Raw genomic sequence first — 23,307 nt, 5'->3', positions numbered from 1 at the left:
AAAGATTTTGCTTCTCCAAATGGGAATGACCAAGTATGGCTGCACATCGCCCCTTTAGTAACTTGAGGGCGCGTGGCTCAGTGGTGGAGCACGTGCCTAGCATGCACAGAGTCCTGGGCTCAGTCCTTGGTATTTTCACTAACCTTTTTTTTTTTTTTAAGTTCCAGTTAGCTTCCTTTGACGAAGGACGTGGGTCCACTTTACCACCATTCGGGTCAGCTAAATATGCCCCAGTGCTTCATGGGGTGCCAGTTATTACGATAATTCAGATGGTCCTCTTTTTTTTTTCTGAAGTTCCCAGAATTCTGTCATTTGGGTTGCTCTTTTCTCATGAATGTATGGGGGCATTTGTATTTCACTCATGGTAAAATTCGAGCCTGGAGGATTAGGTAACTTACTGTTAGTAATGGGCAGGGCAGGGCTGAAACTCAGGGTTTTTGATTCTAAATTTCCAAGCAAGTCATGACGGAGTAATAGCTGCAAAATTTACTAACTGGATCTCTTGAAAGGGTTTCCTTAGAAGCACTTTGGCCAGAGTCTAATTTTAGAGTTCAAGCGCTAACAGCACTGTCACATTTCACCCGCTGTGCAGTTTTCTGTGTGGCAAACCCGCTCTCATTGCAGGGAACAGGCAAATATTCTTTCCAGGGTCTTTGCTGTGCTTTAATGATAGAACACTATTCCAAGAAAATGTATATGTGATGACATTATGATATTGAAGATGCACACTTTCCCTGCACAGTTACTTTCGAGGGGAAAAAATAGGTGTTAGAATTACCATATGATTCAGCAATTTCACTTCTGGGTGTAGACCCCCAAAGGAGAGAAAGCAGGGACTTGGACAGATACTTGTAACTCTGATGTTCACAGCAGCATTATTCACGAGAATCAAAAGGTGGAAGCAACCCCAGTATCTACAGATGAACGAATGGATAAACCAAATGCGGTGCATGCAGCAATGGAATACAATTCAGCCTTTAAAAGGAAGGAAGTTCTGAGACCTGCTGCAACATGGATGAACCTGGAAGACGTTACGCTGGGTGAAACCAGCCAGCCGCAAAGGGAAATACATGGTGTGATTCCACTCCTATGAGGCACTTAGAGTAAAATTCACGGAAACAGAGGAGAATGATGGTTGCCAGAGGGAGGAAAGAGCGGGGAGTCAGTGTTTAATGGGGACAGAGTATTAGTTGAGGAGGATGAAAAAGTTCTGGAGACGGATGATGGTGATGGTTGCACACAATGTGAAGGTACTTAATGCCACAACTATACACTAACAATGGTTCAAATGGCAAATTCCATGTTACATATATTTTATCACACACACACACACGCGCGCGCGCGCGGAACAGGAGAGAACAGTTAACCCTGATCTGGAGGGAGGAGTGTAAGGAAGGCTTCTCAGAGGAGGTGGCTTTGTCTTGAAAGATGACGAGAGGTTTGGTAGCCAGGACAGAAGGAAAAGGTATTCTAGGCTGAGGGCATGACTTCTGGAAGTATGAAGGCAATTAACAAGGTCATGTTCAAGGAAGAGCAAAGAATCCACGTGACCAGATACTTGCAGGTAACAGCACACTTGCAGGTTAGCTACAGGAGACGAAGCTGCAATGGCGGGGGTTGGGGGGGCAGAGAGTAGCTTTTGGCTCCTGCATGACATGCAGCGAGTTTGGGCTTTATTCTGCAGGAAGCGGGAAGCCACAGGAGTCCTTTAAACTTGGGGACCTGACCAAGCTTGCATTTTGGAAAGATTATGTTCAGCAGTTGTGTGAGGAATGGGTGGGAGGGGAAAGAGACCCGAGGCGGGGAGACTCTTGCAATATCCTGAGAGAGAGAGAGAGAGAGAGAGAGAAGGGGGCGGGAATGAGCAGGCTGAGAGGATGTGGGCAGGGAGAGGGCTGTGGGGACCAGCAGGAGGTGGGCAACCCAGGCTACTTGGCTTCTGAGTGGATGGAGTTGTCTTTTCATCCATTTCTGTCTGTTCCTCTTCTTCATCCACATCCCCCAGCCAGGCTGACCCACCCACGAGCTCTCCAGGTCTCTTGCATCAGAACAATTGCTCAACACCCCCTCCGACCTTGACCCTCCTTGGGCTTGCTCTTACCTCCCAACCTCTAAATCCCTGGATCCCATTCTGTCCTCAGCCCATCCGGCAGGCGCTCTGCCTCCTCCTGGCTTTCCCTCAGATCTCATCTGCAGCCTGCCCTCCCCTACAGCTCCAGCCTTGGAATTTCTTCTTTATCCCTTCGTAATTCCCCACTCCAAGCCTCAGTTCTGGGCTGGCTCCCTCCTTCTCCTAGACCAGTCTCCAGCCTCCAAGACAAAGGGCCATGAGACATCCTTAGCATAGATCAGGAATATAACAGAGGCTGATGGCTTACTGAGGACTAGCAGTGAGGGGGTGGGGAGGGGGAGAAGGCGCATTTTGGATGAGTTGGGTTGGAGGCACCTTGCCTGATAGCATCCCACGAGCCCACATGCACCCACTTACTGCGTGAGTCCTTGTGACTATGCCACACCCAAGATAAGCAATGTCAGTTTCCTGACATCCAAGAACCAGAGCCGGCATCTCTCCAGTGAGGGGCACTGGCTCACCCTACTCCGGAGGAAGATCTTCACTCTCCTTCCTTTGGGCAGCAGTCTGGAGGAAGCAACTCCTGCGAGCACCAGGGCTGCCAGCAATTCATCTGCTAATCACCTTTTCCAGTGGTTCTCAGCTCTCAGCCTGTACCCAGCCTGACCCCAAAGCTGCCCTGCCCACACACTCGGCTGCCGCTGGGACGTCTCAGAAACACATTACCTTTTTCAGGTGAGCAAGGAGCTCTTCCCTTTGGTCGTCATGCTGTAGGCATCTTCCCTGCAGGCTAATTAGCAACCATCAACTCTTGCCGCAGTGAAACTGGACTCCTCCGTGCTGTTTTGCAAGTGGGGTCACTTGTTCGTGGTTAACTTCTGGCTTCCGTCCTGCTGACTTCAGACAGGATCACGCTCCTGGCATTGTAAGAACCTGCACGGTTGAGTCAAACAGCTTGAAACCCCACTGGATGGCGAAGGCAAACTCTGCTGCACTCTCGCATGTCACCGGATGAAGACACAGGAGCAGACGGTGGAGGAATAGCTTCGTGCACCACAAGAACCTCACAACACAACTTCCCCGTGGAAGAACAGACACGTGGCCACGGGGGGCGATGCACCAGGCACCCTGGCACTACAGCTGTGCTTGTCACAGCCAAGTCGGCATTGGAGAGGGCTTCTTGTAAGCCCTGTGCCCCTTTCCCCTGCGGCGAGGGGCTAGGCAGTCTCTGTGTTGCCAGGAAGGCGAGTGGCCCTCTCTGCCTCTGACTCTTTGGCGGGTGGCCATGCTTGGATCACATGGGGAATTTGGCAAAACAAGTCCGATGCCTTTGCAGTGTGGCTGCGGCAGGGATTTCCAGTCAGTGATTTTTGTGGTGGCTCCCATGCGTCAGAGCGCCCTGATTCTCCTGCGGGGGGTGGGGGGGCCGAGAGCACCTCCGCGAGGGTCATCATTACTCTGGTTTTGAGAATTCTGCAGTCCTTGGAGGACACAGAACCAAGCTAAACACCAAAGTGTGAGTCCTGAGCCTAGCCACTGTCACCCACCCTCTGGTTACAAATGCACCAAACTCATGGTGTAGTTCAGTGGGGGACTTCTGCCCTTCTTTGATGCTGACTTCTGTCTCTCTCCTTTTTCTTTTCCTGCTATTACTCTTTTTTTTTTTAATTTTGATTTTAAAATATTGTCATCTTTTTAACCCCATGCTGATTATGGATTTCTGAATTAGTATTTTTTTAACCAATACATGGGCATCTATATGCATACATAAAAACAATAAATTGTTAACTTTTACGAAGCATTTAAGCCGGGTCCTAGGTTAGCACTTTGCAAACAGTATCGTATTTCATCTTCACAGCAAGTCTGCCAGGTAAGTGTTTGTGTCCATTTTGTAGATAAGAAATCTGAGACTTCACACTGCTTTTCAATGGTGGCAGTAAGCAGTTTAACTTCCAGTTCCGTGCTCTTAACTGCTTACTAGACTGATGTTTGTGTGTGTGAGTGTGTGTGAGATGCACGGACGTGTGTATAGTCTATAGAGAAAATGTGCAACAAATATTTGTTGAATTACTGTCATGAATTGTATTATTAGCTCAGAACTTTCAGTGTTACTGCTGAAGCCAGCAAGTGGTGCTAATTACAGTATATTCTGGGCACAGATTATAACTAAACAACTTCATATTATAACATCATGGTGGAGCCTAGAACAATGGCTGTTAAAGTGGATGCTTACAGAGGGGAGGGTATATCTCAGTGGTAGAGTTCACGCCTAGCATGCACAAGGTCCTGGGTTCAATCTCCAGTAACTCCATTAATAAACAAACAAACAAACCTAATCACCTCCTCCCCCCCTCCAAAAAAAGAAAAAAAAAACACAAGAAAAAAGTGTTAAAAAATTTTAAGTGGATGCTTATAAGAGAGATTATCGCATGCCTTACGGGTCTCCATGTCCAGCCCAGCTAAACACGCAAGCACCTGGCACAGGCTTTGTAAATAGTTCCTAAACAAATAGCTGTAAGTGCGTTCTAATGTATTACGTGTCCTCTTGATAAATATCCTCCCAATGAGCAGTGCTTGCAATCCCTGCTTGTGACGTCTACCACTGTCCGGCCGCGTCTGCGACTCGCCCAGCCACCCTCGGTGAAATGAGGGTAGGTTAATGGTCTTTACCGTTCTTGTGTCAGCCGAGGTTTAAGCCAGAGACACACCCAACAGAAAAGCTGTAAAGGTCAAAGGGACAGACAGAACACGAAAACGGTCTGAATGCTGTTGCTAATAAAGTCACCATCAATGTACACCTCCAGGGAAAAAAATTCCTTCTCTATGTTGAAAGGTTTGTTAGCTTGGTTCACACTTAACACAACAAAAGGCCCTGAAGTATTTTGAATACCTGTGAAGACTCCCCTGGCCAAGATTTCTCGTGGTATTTCCTGCCTCACTTAATACCACTGCTGTGTGATTACCTACCGGGGCTTGATGGACTGAGCTAATGTTTTCTTCCTGAAAGCTTTCTGGAGGAAGAACTACCTTGGGCCTATTCGGGACTTAGAGATCCTTGTTACGAATAGGATACAAGTGATTCATCTGGAAGACAGAGAACCTTCACAGGTCTCAACCACGGAAACGCTCTTTGCGGGGAGGGTACAGCTCAGTGGTAGATGTGTGCTTAATGTGCACAAGGTTCTGGGTTCAATCCCCAGTGCCTCCATTAAATAAACAAATAAGAAATAAATAAATAAACCGAATTACCCCTCCAACAAATAAATAAACAAAAAACACTCTCCTGAGTCACAGAGTGATATCAAACAGCTTGAAAGTTGAAGCAGATTCCAAAATGCCTGATGTACATTTTCAGTAGCCGATCATCCTCCCTCAGAGGTCTCAGAGGGAGGTCCTAATTTTGTGGGATAAACAGGTCAGTTAGGGCCACACAAACAGTAAACTAGGTTTTCTCTGAGATATTTCCGTCTTGAAGAGACTGTGCGGTTCTGTTACCCTGTTACATCGATACACCAGGTGGGACCCAGGTAGTTTGAAACGGTCAGCTTCTTATATAAAGGTGTGGTGTTACTTCCATTTATTTAGAATTTATACCCTGCCTAGTTCTGAAAGGGCACAAGAGAGCCTTCCAAATGTAAACATAATAAAAAATAGGGTAATTTACAAGATTGAAAATACAATAGGGACTCTGTAAATGGATGAATATAACCAGTTACCTGAGATGAGCTGGTTATTATAGTTGGGCTCTGAATTCAGCCTAGATTCCTGGTAACCAGTGTACAAAAGGGAATGAGACAGATACCATAGGTTACTATAGGTCAGACAAAAAAAGAGAAAAGTTTCAATCTTTCATCTGCTCAAGATAAATGGTACTAAATTGGCATTAAACTAATGACAGTAAATGCAAGGGAGAATAAGCCATTTATCCCTAAAGAGTTACTGTGGAGGAAAGGGGGCCCTCCTACACGGCTGCTGGGAATGTGATTAGGTGCAGTCATTATGGAAAACAGTATGGAGACTCCTTAAACTAAAAATAGAGTTACCCTACGATCCAGCAACTCCACTCCTGGGTATATATATATAGAGAGAAAGCTCTAATTTTAAAAGATACCTGCACCCCAGTGCTCACAGCAGCACTATTTACAACAGCCCAGACATGGAAACAACCTAAATATCCATTGACAGGTGGCTGGATAAAGAAGGTGTGGTATATATACACAGTGAAATGCTACTCAGCCACAACAAGAATGAAATCACGCCATTTGCAGCAGCGAAGATGGACCTAGAGATTGTCATACTAAGTGCAGTAAGTCAGAGAAAGACAAATATCGTATGTCACTTATATGTAGAATCTAAAAAAATGACACAAATGAACTTATTTACAGAACAGAAACAGACTGACAGTCATAGAAAACAAACTTACGGTTCTCAAAGGGGAAAAGGGAGGGGGAGGGATAAACTGGGAGTTTGGGATTAGCAGATACAAACTACTACGTACAGAATAGATGAACAACAAGGTCCTACTGTACAGCACAGGGAACGATATTCAATAACTTGTATTAACATGTAGTGAAAAAGAATATGAAAAAGAATATATATGTATAACTGAATCACTATGCTGTACACCAGAAACTAACACAACATTGCAAACCAACTGTACTTCAATAAAAAATTAAAAAGAGTTATTGTACTCTTTAAAACAGATCAACAGGAAAACATAAGCCTCGTTAAATATTTCCCCTGTTTATAGCTTGTCTACTATTACTATTAGAGCTGAGAGAAGGACACGTTAAAACATGTCAGAGGTACGGGGAGGGGTGCAGCAGACAGAAAAGTTCAAGCAACTGTTTTTCACAAGCCTTCAGTACCTGTTTATGCAGTTTGGAAGGGTTGAGAAATCAGTTGGATAAGAAAGACATGAGGGTTACCCCCTGCTGGGGTGGCTGGGAGGGCACCACCTACAGAGAGGACTGACAAACTCAGTTAACCTTCTTCCTAAGGGGGCTTGTTTCTTGATTCTTAGAACTACCATCCCACCTCCCCACCTCCCCACCCTCTAGAATCCTTTCTTGCTATATAAAAAGGGAGATTTCTTTGGCACCTCCTCAAAAAGTTAAACATGGAATTACCAACAACTCCACTTCTGGATATAGACCCAAAAGAACTGAAAGCAGGGACTCAAACAGATATTTATACACCCATGTTCACAGCAGCATTATTCCCAATGGCCAAAAGGTGGGAGGAACTGAAGCATGAATGGATATTGATGGACAGATGAATAGATAAACAAAATGTGGCATATCCACACAATGGAAAGATATTCAACCTTGAAAAGAAAGGAAATTCTGGTGAAAAGAATGACACAGCCATTGAGGGTAAGAAAAAAAACTGTTTAGAACCAACTAGGCCCAAGATGGCAGATGATTCAACTCCCAGTAGACCTTGAGCCTCATTATAGGCTCGCTGTAACACACCAGCTGCTAAATGACACCCCCACAGGTGCCAGGTCAGTTCCCTGGCTGGCTGGGAAAGGCCAAGCAGTGGGGGTGGGGCCCAATTCCTGCAAATCCCCTCCCCTTCCCCTTCCCCAAAACAGTTGGAATAATCTTCCCACTTGTTAGCATATGAAATTACCCAGTTCGTAAAAACCAACCACGCCCTTACCCGGGGGCCACTCTCACTTTCCTAGATGACCCCATGCCCTGGGGCTGCTCCCTCTTCTGCAACAGACCCCATTCTGTCTATGGAATGTGTATCTCTATAAGTAAACTTGTTTTCACTGTACTGTGGCTTCTCTTGAATTCTTTCCTGTGAGAAGCCAAGGACCCTCACCCGGTGGGGAGCACCCCAGGAGCGCACCCCAGGCCTGGGACACAGCCATTCTCTCCTGCCTGGTTTCCCTGCAGCAGCAGCACTGCTACAAGCCGCCCTCCCCCATCCACCCAGTTTCATCCTCACCAGCCACTCAGCCCGCAGGCTCGGTCCCACCACAGGCCTCATCAAGGAAGCCACCTGTAGAACATGGCCTCTGCTTCCCCTCAACCTTTCCCCAAATTTCCCTGAGCGTCAGGATGCACAGAGCCCTCTGGGAGCTTCCCGTCCCTGTTACACTCCAGGTTGGCAGGCCAGAGCCCCGAGGCTCAGTGCTCTCTGTAGGCGAGACGATCGCCCTGCCACGTTGCGTGTTCTGGAAGGAGAATGCCCACTGAAAGCCAGGAAGGCTAAGTCCTCAGCACGCTAGCTGCGCACCCGGGCCGCCGCCCCCCCCCCCACAGGGCCCCACATCGGGAGGGGGAAAGGGCCCAGGCTCTGAGGGCTCCTCGTTTTGCTCCTGAGGCCCAAGTATCTCCCTTAGGTCGAAAGGTCATTAGAAGGGCGATGGCGCCGAGACCTCGTTCATCTGTTTATTTAATGAGCCCCCTGCGTGTCTGTTTATAAAAAAGCAACTGTGAAAACGGGGATCCCCAGAGGCTCTGAGAGGGGCAGCAGAGACAGCCCACCACGCAGGGCTGGGCAAGGCTGCACAAGGCCTTCCAGGAAACTGAGAAAGGGGAAGTGGCTGGTCAAAGTCTCTGGGGAAGATAAATAGGCTTCTCAGTTATCCTCTGACCTGCAGACACTGTTCTTTTGTCAAGAGAAACAGACCGTCCAGGTTTTGGGCTCCTGAATGTGAACCGGGAAAGCGGGGTTCGGGGTGGGGGTGTCTCCTAAACCCTCCCCCACGCAGTGCGTGCGACAACGCCAGATTCAGAGGTAAAAGGACTGCAAACACCAGTTGCTTATTTGCGCTTTTTCTAAAATTAACACAAAAAAGAGAAGACACACAGGAGGGGAAGTAGGACTGGGGACAAAGAGGAGGCGTTTGGACTAAGCCCCCGCTCCCGTCCCCTCACTTCAGCCTTTAGGGCTGACGACCCTAACCTGGAGCATGGGATACTTGGGTTCACGATGAAGTAAATATTTGAGGTGACATGTTTTTGTTTTCTCTACTGGCTCAACTAATTTCTCTTGAAAATTCTACAAGGTGTGTTGGACTGTGAAATTTGTTTCCGGGCACGGATACCGAGAACCACAATATTTTAAAGAAGGATCATGATGGATTTTATGTCACAATTTCATGATACATAAAACTAAGTGACGGAGTTCTACTTTATTGGGGGTAAAAAGCCACTTTCACAGTTTTACTAACAACCAGGACCATTATTATTTATGTTTTCAAGTGGAAATGGATTGTCCCTCTTTTTGCTCCGGTACGTGGTCAAAGAGCTGCGGCCTGTGAGCCTGGAGACCTGTAACCAGGTATCTGACAGTAACTGAGAAGGGAGCCCCCTGCAGGTGATCGTGAAGAGGCTGTAGTCAATGCTGTTCATAAAGCTGGAGAGCCAAGTGGACAGAGGCAAAGACAAAATCCACGTGACAACTAAATACATATTCCATCCACTACGTAATGATGAAGACACCATGATTAATAATGTTAAATGAGAAATGTTGCTCTCACTGATTATTGGCCAAAGAAATTCTCCCCAGAGATGGTTAATATCAAAATTGATTGACTATTTATTTACGGGGCTGCCAGCTTCTGAATTAGAAGGGTCTGTGTATTCTGTTCTGAATAACTTTCAGAAAGGAGCTTACGCAAGCTTCCCAGGTAACCGTCGCGATGCCTAAAGAGCCTGATGGTGCGTGAGCTTTCCCTCTCATCGACTCCACTGCTAACTTGGCTCTAAATCTCACAAGATGGGGCCGAAAGGGCGTGGGTTTAGATATGAGCCTGTCCTGGCTTTGCCTCCTCCCGTTTTGGGTGTGTACCGGAGCGAGGTAAAAATTACCCTCTGCTCCCAGGACCCCGTTTCTCAGTGAGGATAACAAAAATGCTTAGAGCTAGTGTCCATATTTTACGTTCATCTAGTTTCTTCAAATGGCACTCGGTCTCACGGTGTACAGGGGCGGGGAAGGTCAAAAATATTAATTCATTCGGTATTTACATCCTAAGTGCCTGTGAAGTGCCAGGCCCTATATTAAGCACTCAGGATTCAAAGATGAGTAAGATACATTTCCCAACTTCCAGGAGCTCACAGTCTAGGGAGAGGAGTGCATAACTGTAATATTCTGTAGCAAGGGCAATGATTTGCTGCATGAAAGACAAAGACAGTCTCCCAGAGGAAGGAGATCTAATTCATTTTGAGGGAGAGAGGAAGGTCTGGCCAGGCTTTCTGGAGGACATGCCATTGGATGGGAGCCAGATAAAGGGGAGGAAGGCATTACCAGCACAGGGAACCGCATGACCCCAGACATGGAACCAACATTCCGTGGACAGGGAAACCATGAGCTCTGTAGTGCTGCTAGAGAATAAAATGCAAGCCAGACAGTGTTGAGAAATAAGTCAGAGAGACGGGCCGGGGCCTGATGGGGAGGTTACCGAGTCATGGTTAGAAGCCTGGATGTTTAAGCAGGAAGGTGTCCCTGAAAGTTTTTATGGGGGGGTGGGGGGGCTGGGGTGGGGAGGTGGTGGACTTGAGAGGACTCATCTGGAGGCAGGGCGAATTTGATGAGGCTCTGACCTGGGGCAGAGGTAACAGACAGAGAGGTTTGGGATTCATCACGCCTCGGAGAGCATGTGAAACACAAGGAACGGCGAGCCAAGGATGGGGTCCAGCCTTTGTCCTCAGCGGAAGTGGGAGAAAGGTGGATGTAGTTAGCATCCCCCTCAGCCACCTGCTTTTCCGTGCTGGTTAATCTTGTTCGCACGGCCTGCAGGTCTCACCTAGACTTGCGTAACCGTCTCTAATAGCTAGTAACAGCCATCATTCACTGAGCACTTACTGCGCGCTACGGACATTCTAAGCGCTTTGCTCGCGGGAGTTCTTCACTCCGCACAAGAGCCCCACGAGGCTGGGGGTGGGATGGAAGCGCCGCACCGCACCGGGGAGCGACGTGCCCCAGGGCGGACTCTTAACGAGGCGGGGAGCCGCCGCGCGGGGCGGGTCCTCCCGCAGGAGGGGAGGGGCGGCCGCGCCTGCGGGTCCTTCGTCAATCAGATGCAAAGCTCTTTCTTCAATTTTCTTTCTCTTAGAGACCAAAAAAGGCAGCTGCAGTGTTGCTGGTTAACATTTCTGGGCCCTAAAGAGTTACTGAAGGGAGAAAAAACTCTGTACTGAGATCTACATTCTCATGAGCCTTGTCATGAATTAATTTCGGTTTTTCTCTTAAGTGCTAGCGTTCAGAACTGAAAAACGCTGCTGACTGTGGCAGGGCACCATCATTCTGATGTGCGCACAATTCCTACGAATGTGCTTCGTCTAAGAATGTGCGTATTAGCGGGGGGGGGGGAGAGAGAGAGAGAGAGAGAGAGAGGCAGGGGGAGGGAGGCAGGGGGAGGGAGGGAGGGAGGGGGAGGGAGGGGGAGAGAGAGAGATATCACGTGACTGACGGGGCGGGGCTCTCAGGCGTCATAGCGACTCCGCCTTGAATGGCCACCTGTGGGCCCAGCAAAGCTCTGGGGGCCTTCCGCACGCTCTCTTGGTGATTTCTAAGGTTCAGTAGTATGTATATGTGTTTTATTTTATTCTATTTTATTTTATTCTATTTTTTATTTTATTTTATTTTTATTTTATTTTATTTTATTGGCAGCAGGTAGGTAATTAAAACTATTTAACAGAAGTACTGGGAATTGAACCCAGGACCTCTCGTGCTAAGCACACGCTCTACCTCTGAGCTCCACCCTCCCCTCTTCAAGAGTATATCGTAAAACACTTTGTGTAGCAAAGAACTTTGTTACATAGTTTTGTTATCTGGTGTCACTGTGTAGTTTGAGGGGAACAGATCCAAGACTGACTTTATCAGCTGGTCATTTTATAGAGAGCTTTTTCTGTACATTTTCAGTAATGTTCTATTTTCTAAAGTTAGATCCAAAGCTGCATAGTGGTGACCTGTTATAAAGCAAAGGAAAAATACACAATGCTAGGAACATGAACCATTTATTGTTGTGTCAGTGAAGGTATGGAAACATTCTAGAACTCATATACTTGCTGGTATGAAGGCTTTATTGACAAAAACAGATGGCTACCCACAGGCCACAGTTTGTCAGTTTGATTTAAAAAAAAAACTGCAATAAAATATGATCTAGCTGAAAGCTTTGCCTCTAAGATCAGAAACAAGACAAGGATGCCCCCTCTTGCCACTTTTATTCAACATAGTGTGAGAAGTCCTAGCCAGGAAAATTAAGCTGGACAAAGAAATAAAAGGCATCCAAACCAGAAAGGAAAAAGTCAAACAGTCTCTCGGCAGATGACATGAGATTATATATTTTAAAATCCCTAAAGGTTCCACCCAAAAAACTGTTAGAACTGATAAACAAATTCAGTGAAACTGCAGGATACAAAATCAATACACAGAAATCAGTTGCATTTCTTACACTAACAACAAACTATTAGGAAAGAGAAATTAAGAAAACAACCCTACTTACAAGTGCATCAAAAAGAACAAAACACCTAGGAATAAATTTAACCGAGGAGGAGAAACACCTGTATACTGAAAACTATAAGACACTGATGAAAGAAATTGATAGAAATAAATGGAAACAAATAAATGGAAAGATGGTCCATGCTCACAGATTGGAAGAATTAATATTATTTAAATGTCCATGCTACCCAAGTATTCTACAGATTCAATGCAAGATCCTTATCAAAATTCCAATGGCGTTTTTCACAGAAATAGAACAGACAATCCTAAAGTTTGTATGGAACCACAAAAAGACCCTGAATGGCCAAAGCAAACTAGAGAAAGAAGCACAAAGCTGGAGGCATCACATTTCCTGATTTCAAACTATATTACAAAGCTCTAGTCATCAAAAGAGTATGGTATTGACATAAAATCAAGCACATAGATCAATGGAACAGAATAGACAGCCCAGAAAGAAACTCACACAATATGGTCAATTAATTTACTACAAAGGAGCCAAGAGTATACCATGGGGAAGGGACAGTATCTTCAATAAATAGTGTTGGGAAAACCAGACAGCCACATGCAAGAGAATGAACATGGACCACTAAATTAATCACACCCCAAAATCAACTCAAAATGAATTAAAGACTTGAACACAAGACCTAAAACCATAAAATTCCTGAAAGAAGACATGGGTGGTAAGCTCCTTGATGTTGGTCTTGGTGATGAGTTTTTTGGATTTGACACCAAAAGCAAAAGCAACAAAAGCAAAAATTAACAAGTGGGATGACATCAAACTAAGTAGCTTCTGCAGAGCAAAGGAAATCATCAACAAAATGAAAGCGCAACCTACTGAGTGGGAGAAAATACTTGCAAGTCAGATATCTGATAAAGAGGTCATATCCAAAACATATAAAGAACACATACAACTTAATAACAACAACAATGAAAACCCCAAACAGTCCAATTAAAAATGAGCAGAATAGACCTTTTTCCAAAGAAGACACACAAATGGTCAATAGGCACATGAAAAGGTGCTCAACATCCCTAATCGTCAGGGAAATGTATGTCAAAACCACAGTGAGATATTGCATTCCTGTTAAAATGGCTATTATTAAAAAGGCAAGAAATAACAAGATTTGTCAAGGATGTGGAGAAAAGGGAGCCCTTGTGCACTGTTGGTGGGGATGTAAACTGGTGCAGCTGCTATGGAAAACAGTATGGAGGTTCCTCAAAAAATTAAACCTAGAACTAGCATATGATCCAGCAGTCCCACTCCTGGGTATTTATCTGAAGGAAATAAAAATACTAACTTGAAAAGACATATGCACTGCCCCCGCCATGTTCATTACAGCAGTATTTTCAATAGCCAAGACATAGAAGCAATCTAAGTGTCCACTGGTGGATGAACGGATGAAGAAAATGTAGTATACACGTACAATGGGATGCTAGCCATGGGAACGGAGGAGGTTCTGCCATTTGCAACAACGTGGACGGACCTGAAGGGCGTCCTGTGCAGTAAAGTAAGTCAGACAGAGAAAGACAAGTACCGTATGATCTCACTTATCTGGGGAGACTAAAAAACAAAAAACCCCAAACAAAGACCTCATAGGTACAGAGGTGGGGGTGGGTGGGCAAAATGGCTGAAGGGAGTCAAAAAGGAGAAACCTCCAGTTGTAAAATAAATATGTCCTGGGGATGTAATGGACAGCCTGGGACTAGAGTTAATAATAATTCAAATTTTGTAAACTTAAAAGTTGCTAATAGATCTTAAAAGTTCTCATCACAAGAAAAAAATTGTACCTATGTTCAGGGGATGGATGTTAACTAGACTTACTGAGGTGATCATTTCACAATATATACAAACATCAAATCACTCTAGGATATACCTGAACCTCGTGTAATGCTATATGTTAAGTGTATCTCAAAAGCAAAACCCAAACATTTCTAACTCCTTTTTGGGGAGAAGGGGAGAGCTATAAAATTTAGATACTATTTCTAAGTAAGTCTCAGAGTAAGGCAAGAAAGGAGAAATCATTTCACCCAATAGTGAAAAGCTTAAATACCAAAAATCCATCTTCAAATGTGGGAGAAATACACACTTTTATGGAACTAGTGCGCTCAGAGGTATTTAAACAGACACGCACACACTCAATGTATCTTGCTAACGAATAATTTGTGTTCCTTTGAAAGTTATGCCAGAGGCTACTGCCTCATTCACTTCTCCCTGGTCCCAGCCCCGAAAATTAAAACCATCTTGAGGAACTTGTACTATTTGAGGCATTAAGGGAAAGCAACTCACAAAGTCTCTCCTACCAACATTCAAAATTCACCAACCCTAAGTTATGACTTTATGATTATTACTTTTCTCTTCCTCTCACACACATGAAAACACACACTCTTCCTCTTTAGTCCTTTATTAAAATGGAAACACTTACAGTATGATAATAATAGCCCAAATCTAGTAATACAACGTAACTCTGTTGAATGCCTACTGTATGCATTATGTCCTGTGATCCGGGGAACACTCCTGCGTGGGAGGTGCCTTTAGTCCCACTTTATGATGAAGAAACTGAGGGTCAGAGAGGTTCAGAAGCAAACGCGGCCTCTGCAGAGACTGGTTTCAAAGTTTACCTCCGTCACACTTCCTCTAACTTCACTGTCCCCAGCCTCAGATTCCTTTCGAGTAAAATGAGAACTCGTTAATTGTCTAGACTTCATTGGTCTACGAAAGGATTAAATGAGATAATTTACTTCAAGTACTCAGCTCAGCGCCTGGCGCATAGCAAGTGTTCAGTCGATGATGATGACGATGGCGATGGCGATGACGATGATGTAATTGGCCAAAGGTCAGCCGCTGCAAGGAGGCGTCTTGCTGTTTCGGAACTCCCAGAATTCCCTCCTCCACAGGCTGGGCTCCAAGCCCAGGTAGGTGGGAAGGTAAACGGCAAAGCGTATCTATTTACCTCCTTCAAATTAATGACGGATTTTGAACCACCACAGATACCACCTTCAAAATGTGTCATTGCTGTGACCTTTCCCATCAGCAGGGCCGGTTGGAGAAGCAGCAGGGGGACAGTTCCCTGAGTCACCGGGGAGTGGCCTGCCCTCACAGGTCCAGCGTACCTTCCAGCCTAGTTTGGCAAACAGGGTTGTTTCCAGCTGTCCCTTCGAACAGCTATTCCACAACCGCACACTCCACGATCACACATTTCCCCTGCTCCTCTTCATTGCTCCGTCTCCTCCACCAACACATATACTTTTTGCAACCTGGACTCCACATTTAATTATTTAGTCATAGGGTTTTTGTTGTTGTTGTTGTTGTTCTTTTTTTTTTTTTTTTAACATCTCCTTGCTTAAATTCTCCTTAGCTTCAATTCCTGGGAGCACAAGACAATGAGCTAGATTTAGCATCAGCCCCTCCGCCGCTCGCTCCCGCCCTTCGTCCTGGTTATCCTGAATGGAGCGCCCCGCTCCTTCTGAGAGGCCTCTAGTTTTCTCAAGAACTTTCCTTTGCAATTATCCCCTCTCTCCAACACCATCCGTTTCTCCCTCTGGCTAGCAGTCTTCTGGACATACAAATTATTTCCACGGTCCCATCTTTACAAAAAAACTTTGAGCCCACATTCTCCTCTGGCTATGGCTCCATCGCTTCACTTCCTCTTCCAGGAAAACTGTCCACACACTTTTCTCTCCGGATATATGCCCACAGTGGGGTGGCTGGATCATGGGGTAAATCTATTTTCAGTTCTTTTAAGGTACCTCCGTACTGTTCTCCATAGTGGCTGCACCAAACTACATTTCCACCAGCAGTGTAGGAGGGTTCCCTTTTCTCCACACCTTCTCCAGCATTTGTCATTTGTGGACTTTTTAATGACAGCCATTCTGGCTGCTGTGAACTGATACCTCATTGTACTTTTGATCTGCATTTCTCTGATATGTAGCGATATTGAGCCTTTTTTCACGTACCTGTTAGCCTTTTGCATGTCTTCCCTGGAGAAATGTTTGTTTAGGTCTTCTGCCCATTTTTGGGTTGGGCGGTTTGTCTTTTTGGTCCACACCCTTTTCTCTCTTCCTTTCTTCTAGCCCCTCCCGCTGGCCCTGGCCCTTTCCTTTCCACTAAAACTGCTCTCTCAAGGCCGTCAGGGATGCTGCCTCAACACGGAAGCCCCTGTAAATCAGTCGTTCCTCCATCCCTGCTGGACTTGGCCTCTCAGCTGCACTGGGCACCAGTGACTACTCTCCTGCTTAAGCACCGTCTTTCCTTGGCTTCTGGTATTACATTCTCCTGGGTTTTCCACTGGCCACTTCTTTGCAGGCTTTGCCTCACCCAGGATCTCTGAATTCTGGTGGATCCCAGTTGAATTAGTTTGCTAGGCCCTGGCAATGTGTGCATTCGGGATACGCCACTGCTTGGCTAGAACAGTGGATCTGTAGGGGAACCAGGGTCCCCATAGCAGAACATGTCTGAATCTGAATCTAAGCTGTAGGGCGCTTGGGCACCCTCTAAACAGCACGCATCTTAAAAGTTCTGGCACCAGACCCCCTGCTCCAGGCTTTGAAATAAAATCAAAGCTTGCTTTGGCCTTGACCCAAGCTTTGGTCTAATAATGGGTAGGCATGTCTACAGCAGCTTTTTATTTCTTTCTTTATTTAACTCTTCTCCTTTAATAACAGGAAGACAGTCTTTGAGTTTCTTGACATCTGAGAGGTGAGGCATGCATTTTATAGATACAGAGTTAGTTGAAAGAGGAACGACTTGCATGAGGCCAGACGGTGATTCCAAGAACATGGCGGGTTCGCCGCCACGCAGCCACCCAGAACTCCTGAGCCTGCTGCCCATCTTCTCATCCCTCCCCTGGACCAGGTGGATCTGGCCACTGAGATGAGAAGACACAGATGCCCAAGTTCATGGCACTTGGAAGGTCGCATTTCTGTGCTGCCCAGTTGGGGTAAGCAAGCACAGGTGGTAGGTTTCTTCCTTCCCAGCAGCTCCTGCCCCACCCGACTTCTGAAAGTCAGCCAGCACTCTTTCTGCAGCAAGTGTGTGCTGGGTTCTGGGCAAAACAGCGTTATCAGAAAAACAGAAAAGGTGACCCGTGACATTGACTCCCATTGCCCCCAGGAGTCTTTGTCCCTGAGCTGGAAGACATGCCATCTTGCATTTTCCCGTTAGGGATGGAGACATTTTACTTGTCACCCATAGAAACCCTCCCCTATGCTTGGGCCTAGAGGTGTTAGTAACAGCATCCTTCACCCACTGAACACCTATTTGAGCCGGGTACCAGTGGGCGTGGTGTGTGTGCCCTCTATTTAATCCTTGTGATAACAACTGTTTATCGAGCCACTACTATGTGATGGACACTGCTGGGGACAGGAGAGACAAGAGAAAATTGGGCACAGTCTCTGGTCCTCAGAGTTGTGTAGTCTAGTGTGGAAGACACAATCAAGATCAGGAAGTGATAATACAGCATAAGGGCAAAGAGGTGACCCCAGACAGCTTTGGGAGCACACGGAGGGAAACCCTAACCCAGTTTTGGGGCGCCCAGGAAGTATTCTCATGGGAAGTGATGTCTAAGCACTATTTGATGGAAATTGTTATCTCCTGTGTTACCACTGAGCCTCAAAGAGTTTGTGGAAGACAGAATACTGGCCCCCAAAGATGCCCACATCCTAATCCCCAGAACCTATGAGTGTGGTACCTTACAGTAAAAAAAAGATTTTGCTGATGTGGTTAAGTTAAACGTCTTGAGATGGGGAGATTATTTGGGGTTATCTGGGTAGGCCCGATGTGACCACATACAATCCCTTATGAGAGGGAAGCAAGAAGGCCAAAGTCAGTTGGGGGAGATGGAAGAAGTTGGGGTGATGGGAGGAAGGGGCCACAAGCCAAGGAACACAGGCGGCCTCTGGAAGCTGGAACCAGTAGGGAAGCACAATCTCCTTCCAGCTCCCCCAAAGGAAACTGCCCTGCAGACGCTTGCTTTCATCTGTAGGACGCATTTTGGACTTGTTCTAGAACTGTACTAGAATACATTCCTGTGGCTTTAAGCCACTAGGTTTGTGTAATTTATTACAGCAGCTGTAGACAAGCCATGTAGATTTTAAGTAATAATTTGCCCCATGTCACAGATGAGATAGGATGGAGCCAAGATTAGAAACAAGAGTGAATACGCCAAAGCCTGTGGTCTTTCTCCAAAGCTCACGTTACCTCTCAGGAAGTGCCTTGAGATTCCTTAGGAAACTGGAGATAGACTGACCCTGTGATCCAGCCATCCAACTCCTGGGCAAGTATCCTGAGGAAACTCTAATTCAAAAAGATACAAGCACCCAAATGTTCATAGCAGCACTATTTACAGTAGCTAAGACATGGAAGCAACCTAAATGTCCACCAACAGATGACTGGATAAAGACTAATAAAGATGACGTAGTACATATACAATGGAACACTGCTCAGCTATAAAAAACAATGCCTTTTGCAGCAACATGGATGGACTTGGAAACTGTCATTCTAAGAGAAGTAAGCCAGAAAGAGAAAGAAAAATATCATATGATATCACTCTTATGTGGAATCTAAAAAAAAAAAAAAAAAAAAAAGACACAAACTTATTTATAAAACACAAACAGACTCACAGACATAGAAAACAAACTTATGGTTACCAGAGGGGAAAGGGGGTTGGTGGAGGGATAATGGAGAGCTCAGGATTTGCAGATACACAGTACTGTATATAAAGTAGATAAACAACACGGTCCTACTGTATAGCACAGAGAACTATATTCAATACCTTGTAATGCCCTATAATGAAAAAGAATATGAAAAGGAATATATATATATATATATATATATATATATATATATATGTATAACTGAATCACTATACTGTACACCAGAAACTAACACAACATTGTAAATCAACTATACGTCAATTAAATAAATAAAAGTATAAAACAAAAAATCACAACAAAAAGCAGCTCCTTGGGTACCTGCTCAGTATGTTTTGAAGGGCTTGTCTGCTGGCTCCTTCCCTTCTGTCTTGCCTAAGGCACAGTGTGAACTTACGTAGATGGTAAGTGGCATTCGATGCTAACACGCATAGGATGCCAGAGAGAGGACGCTGGGATCGGTGCCTTGTGTTTTGAATAGGACAGTGGAAAGCGAAGTGGATTAAAGTGAAGAGACTTAGGCTCTGGTCCTAGTGCTGTAACCAGCCCCAGGACTTGAGCCAATCCTTCCACATTTCCAGGCCTCATTTTGCTTATCTGCAAAATAAGGACTTGAGTGTAATGGTTTTTAATATTGCTTTAGTCTTAACATCCTACAATTTTCCAAGACTACTGGGATGGCCTATCCCTCCCCTCTGGCACACACACTTTGAAGCCATTAAACCCCTCATGGGATTTGCAAATGTTAACCACTATATATAAAAACAGATAAAAAACCAAATTTCTTCTGTACAGCACAGGGAACTATATTCAATATCTTGTAAAAACCTTTAATGACAAAGAATATGAAAATGAATATACGTGTGTATATGCATGACTGCAGCGCTGTGCTGTACACCAGAAATTGACACATTGTAACTGACTGTACTTCAAAAAAACAACCCTCACGGGAGTTCAGTTTTAGCCACAGGGATGCCAGTTCATTTATTATTTAACCAAGGAAAAAGCAAAGAAACCTCTCCTCTTCCAAAGAGGCCAGTGTTAGCAGCGATCGTTTTAAATTCCTTGAGTTTCTGAAACTTTGCAGGTCAAGCTGAGAGATTAATTAGCCATTGGCAAATTTGAAGAGGATGACCTTGGTTTGTAGAGTCTGTCATTGCACATGAATGGTTCCAGATGAACAGCAGTTCTAGCTAATTCTGGACATGGCCACCCTCCATCATCTGGTGCCGAGCCTGAAAGGAGAGCTTGAAATCAAACCTGGATCTCTGGCAAACGACCGTAGGGGCCCCAGTACAGCAGGGTCAAGGCTGACTCAGATTATGTGTTCAAACTAAATGCCAGTGTGTTAACCCCGAGCGATTCTGAGGCTTTAGTTGTGCTGGAGTGATACCCTGTGGGTTTCAAGTGACCTTAATACTCGGCACATCACAGCTTTGCATCTTCAAAGCATGGAAACCACAGCACAAATTTCCCTCCAGTTTTCTGAGTACAGTTCCCGGAATGCTGCTGACATCACTCAAATTGCTCCCTCGACGTTTCTGCCTGCAGAGGCCTAGGGACACTTCGGCAAGCGTATCGATCAACAAGTAACTAAACACTCCCATGGCCTGAAAATACTTCTCCTTCTTGACCTTCTCTGTACAGCTCGAAACCATCATCAGACTCTCCCAGAGCTTGTTCCCACATGACCCTACGATGCTTGACACCACCCCCTCTCCTGGGCTGTGCCTTCTTGGTCTCCACCTGTCTTCCCTTCTTTCCTTCGCTGCTCGTCTTAGTCTTCCGTTTCCACGCTTGGCGCTCAGTGCTTTCCTCTGCCGGTTTACCTCTGTTGACAACCTCGTCCAACCAGTGTTTGCTGAACACCCTACAGCGGAGGGCCCTGAAGTCCTCGGAGAGCTCTGAGTCCTCTCTGGAGCCTCGGTTCCCACCAGACTGAAGGTGCTGGGGTCACGGAGCCCAGGCTGGTTCTCAGCTCTGCTGCCCAGAGAAGCTGCGTGAATGTGGAAAGGGACTTAAGCCTTGGTCTCCTCATCTGTAAAATGGGAGAGTAATAGAATGGATCTCATGATGTTGCAGTAAGCATGAAAGAAGTGAATGCTGTAGAGTGGTTGGTACCTAGCAGCCGCTTAATACACAGTCCGTAATTCTTATGTGAATAACTGAGCTTCTTAACTTGCATACTTTGTTAGCAGATCCAAGGCACACCTCTCCCCCTGAAAAACAAAACACTCACACCACCCCCTCCAGCAGCCCCCACTTCTCCTAGTGGTATCACCTGCCTTCCCAGTTTCTTTTTACTTTTAAAAAAATTTTTAAAAAGTTTATTGAAGTATAGTTGATTTACAGTGTTTCAGGTGTACAGCAAAGCGATTCAGTTACATGTACATATTCTTTTTCAGATTTTTTTCCCATTACAGGTTATTGATATTGAATATAGTTCCCTGTGCTGTGCAGTGGGTCCTTGTTGTTTATCTACTTTATATGCAGTAGTGCGTGTCTGCTAATCCTACCTGCCTGTCCATTATCTAGACCCAAGAGTTGGGAGTCAATTTCTAGCCTCTCTCTTTTTCTGTCCCTGTACCTAATGAATTGCCAAATCCTACCTCTTAGTTCAAATCTGGCTTTTCCTCTCCATTCTCATCCTCCATGGCCCAATTTACACCAATTCCTGTCCCAGTTCCCTAACCAATCTCCCTTCCTCTCAGGTTCCTGTGCTCCAGTCCACCCACGTTCACCTTGGCACAGAGCTGTCATCACACACTCACCTGATCTTAAACACACGTCTGCTGACTCACCCTCCTAGTTGAATAAAAGCCAATTCCCTGGGGTAACATTCAAGTTCCTACACAGCAGGGTGGAGGCTTGGCTCAGTCTGTAGGAGGGGTGGAGAGAGGACTGCCCTCCGGATGGCTGGAGTAGGCATTAGCTTGGGGTGGGGAAAATGGGAGTTAGCGAGAAATATTAAAAAATCATATGGACATGGATAGCATTCAATCACAAATATTTATCAAACATCTGCTAAGTGCCAGACACAATGGCTGTGGGTTGGGAATGTAGCAATGAAGGTAACTGTCTTTGTTCTCAAAAAATTCACAGTCAGAGAGGGACCCGGGGGAATCAGGGGCCGTCATAAGACAGCCTGGGAACTGCTGAGCGCTTCCATGGAAACACGCAGGAGCGGCTCCCACACATGCAGGGGTTGGTGGGGAGGGAGAAAAGCTTCCAGGAGGAAAGGGCATCTTAGCAGAGACAGAAGCACAAAGACTCACTCAGCCAGGTAAGAGTGGAGGGATGAGGGCAGGGAGGGGGTGTTCACAGCAGCCAGGCCAGGGAAGCCACCTAGGTGTCCATCCACAGAGCACTGGATAAAGAAGCTGTGGTATATCTATACAACGGAATACTACTCAGCCAGAAAAAGGAATGAAACAGTGACATTTTCAGCAACATGGATGGACCTAAAGATGATCACACTAAGTGAAGTCAGTCAGACAGAGAAAGACAAATACCATATGATATTGCTTATATATGGAATGTAAAAAATCGAGACAAATGAACTTATTTACAAAACAGAAACAGACTCACAGACACAGAAAACAAACGTATGGTTACCAGGAGGGAAAGAGGGTGGGAAGGGATAAACTGGGTGTTTGTGATTTGCAGATACACACACTACTATATATAAAATAGATAAATGACAAGACCCTACTGTATACACAGGGGACTATATTCAATACATCGTAGTAACCTAAAATAGAAAAGAATCTGAGAAAGAATTCATACATGTATATGTATAACTGAATCACTATGCTGTACACTAGAAACTAACAGAACATTGTAAATCAATTATACTTCAATTAAAAGAAAAAAACACAGGTGAGGGGATCTCCTAGACCCACCAAGAAACAGAGAGACCTTGGTGTGTTGGTGCCGGGGGGCCGAGGCCGTGCTGGGGACAGAGGTCAGGGCGCGGAAAGGTAAGACTAATAAGGTCAGCAAAGGCTGAGTTAGGAAGACCTTTCTGTACCAGGGTAGAAGGGTTGCATTTATCTCGAGGCTAACCTGGAGCCACTGACAAGTTTTAAGCTGAGAATAGTCTCTACAGATTTTCTTTACTATCAGAAGCT

The sequence above is a fragment of the Camelus dromedarius genome, chromosome 8 (assembly GCF_036321535.1).
Source record: "Camelus dromedarius isolate mCamDro1 chromosome 8, mCamDro1.pat, whole genome shotgun sequence".
NCBI lineage: Eukaryota > Metazoa > Chordata > Mammalia > Artiodactyla > Camelidae > Camelus > Camelus dromedarius.
This window is presented reverse-complemented; position numbering follows the sequence as displayed.